Source organism: Typha angustifolia, chromosome 1 (genome assembly GCF_048772165.1).
Source record: "Typha angustifolia cultivar Huaian chromosome 1, ASM4877216v1, whole genome shotgun sequence".
NCBI lineage: Eukaryota > Viridiplantae > Streptophyta > Magnoliopsida > Poales > Typhaceae > Typha > Typha angustifolia.
This window is the reverse complement of record NC_133239.1, coordinates 6,322,319-6,329,691: the sequence shown is the minus strand read 5'-3', so window position 1 is coordinate 6,329,691 and position 7,373 is coordinate 6,322,319. Positions and strand designations below refer to the sequence as shown.

Sequence of the window (7,373 nt, the reverse complement as noted above, 5' to 3'; positions counted from 1 at the left end):
AATGGGGGATGGGTTGGGACTTGGGAGTGCTGCGACTTGATAGTGAAGAGATGAGAATTGTTGAAGAAATTAGGAGTTATCGAGTTGGGGTAAGCTAGTGGGTTGGGTGAGGATTTTTAGAATTTCTTTTTTCCTTTTTTTATCCAACTAGATAGTTTTTTCACTAGCTTAGATAAATCAACCTCAGTACAGACACGAGCAAATCGACTCCTTATTTTATATAAGGTTGTCTCATCCACCATAAAAGGCCAACCAATGACTCCTAATTTTATATAAGGTTATCTCATCCACCGTAAAAGGCCGACCAAATGACTCCTTAACCTTAATTCTAGTCCAAATTTATGCAGCTTTTTGATTAGAACGGCCACTCTCATATATGTAATTGATATGTTTCCACATAAAAATCTCTCTAGAAATCAAACACCATAAACCCAACTAGTGCACACCCTCCCCATTTTGCTGCATTACTCGCACCACACAATTACTTAAAACCACTCTCACTTCCTACTCCCTCCCCTAAGTCCCGTATAATAAGCCTCCCCTTCTCTCTCCTTCTCCAGTAGATAAGACCTCCCCTCTTTTCCCCTCTTTTCCCCTCTTCTCCTCCCATATTCCTTGACCTCAAATGGCTTCTACCTCCATCACCGTCACCGCCACTTTGTATAAGGCTCTCCTCCCCTCCTACTCCGCCACCAAGTCCTACCCTTGTCTTCCAAGAACCTCCCTCCACCTCTCCTCTTTTCTGACCTCCTACAGCCCTCACCTTCAAAGCCGCCTCCTAGGCCGATGTGGCAACCGCTTCCTCGTCGTTTGTACAACCTGCGACAAGTTCTAGCGCAAGAAGCCACACGTCAACATCGGCACCATTGGCCACGTGGACCACGACAAGATGACCCCAACGGCGGCGCTGACTATGGCCCTTGCCTCCCTCGACAATAGTACACCGAAAAAGTACGACAAGATCAGTGCTGCCCTCGAGGAGCGGGCCCGTGGCATCACCATCAACATTACCACCATCGAGTACGAGACTGAGTCCCGGCATTATGCCCATGTGGACTACCCTGGCCACGCCGACTACGTGAAGAACATGATCACCGGCACTGCCTAGATGGACGGCCTTATGCCCTAGACCAAGGAGCATATCCTCCTTGCCTAGTAGGTTGGCATCCCCAACATGGTCGTCTTCCTTAACAAGCAGGATTAGGTCGACGACAAAAAGCTCCTCCAGCTCATCGAGCTTCAGGTCTGCGAGCTCCTCTCCTCCTACGAGTTCCTCGATGACGATATCCTCGTCATCCTAGGCTTTGCCTTCCTCGCCCTCAAAGCCCTTATGGCCAAACCCACCCTCAAGCACGGGGACGACTCGTGGGTCAACAAAATCTACTCCCTCATGGACGCTGTCGATAGCTACATCTCCACTCCCTAGCACCAAACTGATCTCCCCTTCCTCCTCACCATCAAGGGCGTCTTCTCCATCACCAGACGAGGCACCGTCGCCACTGGGCGCATCGAGCGTGGTACCATCAAGGTCGGTGCCACTGTTGACCTTGTCGGATTATGTGAGACCCGCAACACCACCATCACGGGGGTTGAGATGTTCTAGAAGATCCTCTATAACATCCCGTATCAATTATTAAAAAAGAAACTAAAGCGTGCACCCTTCTTTTTTCCTTCTCCTTCTCTTCTTCTTTTCTTCCCCTTCTCCTTCACTCCACAGCCATCACCCTTCTTTTCTCCTTCTCGCACACTGGAGCATCACCGGGGCTTGCCATCGTCATGGATCAACTCGTCGGTAAGTCTCCTCTCAGATCACAAGATTATAATTTTGTTAGCCTTCTCTCTTCCTTCTTCTTCATCGTCGGCCTTGTCAGGTGATTAGCTGGCCGGCAAGCTTTGTGCCTTCCCTTGCTAGCCCCGATAGCTTCACCTTCGCAAGGGGAGCTGTTAGCACCTTGTTTCGGGGCTCTCATAGCTTGGACGATAGTGTGGGCCAACTCCATGGTCGTTGGCCATGGAGGAGCCTTTCCCCTCGCCGCTGACCATCCTAGCTAGCCACTCGTGCACTATGCACACTCTTTTCGACCTCCTTATCATTTTAGTATGGGTTTCTCATTGGTCTTTCCGGCGACTTGCCAATTTGCTCCCCTCGTAGCCATCGAGCTCTCCCCTCCATGTCAATCATGCTTCCTCACCGATCGACACCTCATGTGCCTTTTCCCCCAGCCAGAGAGAAGGGCCAGCAGATGAGTGGCCTGACTATTAGTGTCGACAATTGCCGGTAGCCACTCCCTTCCTTACTAGCATGCCTTGGGTAAGGATGGGAGGTTAGCTGTGAGGTTGGGCTAGGTGCAACCCAGCCCATCTCAGGCTTGGGTTAGGTGTGGCCCAACCCAAGTGGTGGGTGGGTTGGGCTGCAACCCACCCCATGTTGTTTGGGTTGGGTTGCGACCTAGCCCAAGAGGCTTTTAGGCATTACAATCTTAGTTCCTTTAGGGCTTTGAGCCCAATCTGATGGGCTTGTGTTGGACTCGTGGGCTTTAAGGTAGCCCAAGTAGAGTAATTACCCCATAATTATTTTAAATTACTTTAGTCATGTTATTTAATTATTGTTGGCAAACTTGAGCCTTAATATTAATTATCAGTAAAGAATAGTATTGTTAGGTATAGTAATTGCCATAAATTAATATTAATAAAGGAGGCGATAGATGAGAGTACCACTATGAATTGCTTTAATGAGAATTTATCTCTAATTGGAGTTTGATAACTATTTTAGATGTGTGGCTATATTCAATAAAGTAAATTAACCCAATGTGGTATATTTTATTTACTTTAAATCAACAGTAACTAGTGGTGATGAGAATTATATTAATAACCATTAATGGTACGTCAGATTGTCATAATTAATATACCAACTCTATTGGATTAATAAAGGTAAGGATTTTTTGATGGACCTATTCAAACCTATATTGGATGTTAGTAGGGTTATTAATTATTCAGTGGTAGAATTGTTATGCTCATCTTTTATTACTTCCATTATCGAGGTCGACTCCGTGCTATGCAAGGATGATCTGTGGCACAATTGAAGTTGATTAACTTGGAAACTTGTCAGGCAAGTAAATCCTCTGTAGTCTAGAAATAGTGTAACATTGATATGATGTTGACTTTATGAATTCATGACATGCAAATCACATGTGTGCAAATATTTAGTTATTGTTTAGCATAATTATATTTGTTTACTACTTCATAGTTATTCATGGATTGTTAGTGCATACCTGAGTATGATAACTTGATATACATGCCATATGATTGATGATATTAATCGTTGCACTACTTGCATGTATTACCACGTAGTTAAGTTCTGACTAGGCAGTGCCTCTCATTAACTCAACTCGGGGTTAATGGTGAGTTCATTGTATAATGCCTATAAGATAAACGGTCTACGCTTGAGGTCATGAGCCTGAGTGGCATTTAGACGATCACACTCCCCTGTTAGAGACTAGACACTAGTGATATGAAACTATGATAAGGAGGTAGGGATCATAGACCTAGCGGTACCTAAAGACATAGCATCATGGCGTCCACTAATGAGCTGAGAGCTCTTAACTATCTCGTTGTGGGCGGTGATGATTATAGAGAGGGAGATATAGGGTTACAACTAGGATCCTTAGTCTGTTGGCCACAGACAACCAATCATATGCAACGTCGCCAAACATGTATGGGCGATAATACCATGAGATATCTATTCCTCCTTGATGTATGAGACGATTGGTGAGCATGTGTTTATGATGTGGTGGATAGCTCGATGAGCATATCATGATGATTTATGGCTAAGGCTCTGTGGGAATATAAGAACAAGGATTTGATAATTTAAATAGTGTATATTATATATTTCTTTATTATTATATGTGAGTTGTAGATATGGATATGATAGACATGTTGCATGGATGCATTATTATGATCATGTTGTTATACATGCTTATTTTGTGACATTTTTTCTTACACTACTTTTAGACTGTAGAGATGTATATTTGCTGGGCTTTGTGCTCACCACCTTCGGTGGGAATATTTTCAGATTAGTTGATAACCCCGAGTCCGCAAGGAGCTGGTGAAAAGTTGTTCATAATCTCTTTTATATATTTCATTGTGGTACGTAAGTATTTACCCTAATTTAGTTGTATGGATATGTATCTTGGGGCTTGTTGTGGCCTGTGATATTTTGATTTTTGTTGTTGTATTATTCGTAAAAAATAGGTTCTTTATCTTGTTATTGTGTAGAAACCTTGACTAACAAGTCACGTGAAAACCACATGGATTCTACCCACGTGAGAGACACGTGTATTTGGTAGTGAGCGTTTCATCCTAAATGACACTATGGCTAGGGATAATATAGGGCTGCTCCTTCGAGGGACCCAGAAGGCCAACATCCAGCGTGGGATGGTCTTGGTGAAGCCTGGCATGATTATGTCGCACACCAAGTTCGCGGCCATTGTTTATGTGCTCAAGAAGGAGGACGAAGGCCGACACTTGCCCTTCTTTGCCAGATACAGGCTGCAATTCTACATGCGAACCACTGATGTCACCGGGAAGGTGACCTCCATCATGAATGACAAGGATGAGGAATCGAAGATGGTCATGCCTGGAGACCTTAAGATGGTTGTTGAGCTTATCATGCCGGTTGCTTGTGAGCAGGGCATGCGGTTTGCCATCAGGGAGGGCTGGAAGACCATCTATGCTAGTGTCATACATTCCATCATTGAGTAAAACTTTTCTTCTTCTTCTCACTACTTTGTATTTCTTATTGTGTTGAATTGCAGGAGCTGCTCGAATGAAATTGAAACTGCTCAATTAGGGAATGTGCTACTTTTGTGTCACAGATACATCGTAGGGCGATAATCTAAATCAAGAGCTCAAGAAAAACATTGTTATATATGTTTCATTTTTGCTCCTGTTATGATCATGTGCTTAGGAAGCTTTCTTGGACAATTTGAAGGAATGGAACTCCAAAAATGCATTTGAATTGGTGTCTCCGGTGACTGATTTTAATGACATTATACATTCTTTATGATGGTAACTTCCGAGTGCATGTGCTGAAGTAATCTTTATCATGAAAAAAAACATCTAATGTGTTATTATCTGACAATAACCAATTTGTTTAGAATTTTATGCAATTTCAATTGGTTCCTTCTATATTTAGGTGAGGAGCAATTACAGAGCATTTGTTTGTGATGAATTTCCTTGTGATGTAGTTAATTCTTATTGATGTTCACTATTCTTTTTTCAAGATTCTATATATTATATGATCTTTTGGCACATAAGCTAGATTGCTTTTACTTGAGTTCAGAACTTGATGTATTAGTGATACAATAATGTTCCTCATTTATCAGTTTATGTTTTTTCTTAGTATGTTATATTTTTATGTAAAGATCCTTCTTTCCTAACATTGTACTGGTCATATTTGTTAATACCATCATCACTAGTTTTTGCCTGTTTTTCTCTTGACCCCTGATGATCTTTAGCATCTCAAGTTTTTCCTTCCTTATCTGACCAATTTGAGTGATACATAAATTTTCATTACATAAGCAATTGATTAGCAACTTTATGCTTCAGTGAGAATGGAGATTGAAGAAATAAGTAGATTAGAATGCCCTGCAATTTTCCCTGCCGAGGTATTTATTTATTTAGCTTAAACATCTTCTGCAACACTGATCTTCTTGTACGGTTGTATACTAATATATCTTCAAATAATATTAGCACATATTGCCTCAAATGAGGCCTAAAGATATCATTCATTAAGCTCTGAAAGGTGGCGGGAGCATTGGCAAGACCAAAAGGCATAACGAGGAACTCGTAGTGCCCATCATGAGTTATAAACGCCGTCTTGTGCACATTAGATGGTTCAACTCTGATTTGATAGTGAAAAAATAAATCCCTAGACACACGTATGTATCTAACCTCTAGGCAATGATATTTCTCGTTCGCTTAAGTAAAAGTCGGAAGAAATATTAAAAACGAAAGTAGAGATGAACGCCAAGATTTTAACGTGGAAAAACCCAAAACGGGAAAAAACCACGGATCCAAACTCGGATCAAAACCAATCACTATAATAGTAGCAGTTACAAGACTGACTCACAAAACACCCCGTCGATCCAAACGACTTTGTTTCTCTTAGTCTTGATCGTTAGAACCCACGATTCACTGCTTCTTGTGATTGAAGTCCAATCTCAGTAGCCCTCGAGATTGATCTTTCGTCTAGATCACCCTTAAGACGAAAGATTAAATTCTTGTAGATGAGTGGAACATTGTTAGTTGAAGAATCGATGTAGCCTCAAGAAATCTCCTTCAATAATATTTCTTCCACTCTCCTTGAGATAGAGTTTCACAATCCTTATATATGATCTCCAAGATAGAGACAAATCCGAGTCTTATCCATACTCATGAACTTCAAGATAGAGCCAACTCCGAGTCTTATCCGTACTCATGATCTTGAAGAAAGAGCCAAATCCGAGTATTATCCGTACTCATGATCTTCAAGATAGAGCCAAATCTGAATCTTATCCGTACTCATGAAACTCCAATATTTTTAAACTTTGTTGGTGCGTTCGAACGGGCTCGAGTGCGTTCGAACGCGACAGCTTGAATTCTTCAGGTTGCGTTCGAACAAGTTTGTGAACGCGGCTCTCTGTCTGTGTGAACGCAATGCCCGTGTTCGAACGCATTTGTGAACGCGGCTCTCTGTCTGTGTGAACGCAGTACCCGCGTTCGAACTCGTTTGTGAACGCACTGCGTTCGAACGCGTTTGTGAATGCGGTGTGAACTCAACAGCTTTTAACCAATAACCTTGCAATTCTTCAGACCAGAGATATTCTAGACTTGTGTAAAGCTCATATACATGTAAAAAATACACTTAGAATATTTTGTACACAATTGCCAACAAATAAAAACCTAACAGATAGTACCCAGCCCTCAAATCTAGCTTTGAGAAGTAACATGCACTCGCCAATTCATCCAGCAACTCTTCAATCACCGATATGGGGTATCGGTCTTTGACGGTGATAGAATTGAGAGCTCGATAGTCGACACAAAACCGCCATGAACTATCCTTCTTCCGCATGAGTAAGACCGGTGAAGAATAGGAGCTTCGACTTGGTCTTATCACCCCGCTGGACAACATCTCTTGGATCATCTTTGTTATAGCCTCCTTTTGGATGAATAGATAACAGTATAGCCTCACATTTGCTGGATCCGCCCTAGGCATAATCTCGATGTGATGGTCTTGCTCCCTAGGTGGTGGCAATCCATGTGACTACTGGAACACATCTTCAAATTCTTGCAAGACAGCTTTTAAATCAGCAGGTAAGTGTGCTGGATTATCT

At 42.2% G+C, this 7,373-nt stretch overlaps 1 pseudogene; it reads left to right on the top strand.

The window, feature by feature from the left end:
* Window positions 1–625: 625 nt before the first annotated feature.
* Window positions 626–4,761, top strand: LOC140760063 (elongation factor Tu, chloroplastic-like; annotated as a pseudogene).
* The last annotated feature ends 2,612 nt before the right edge of the window (window positions 4,762–7,373 follow it).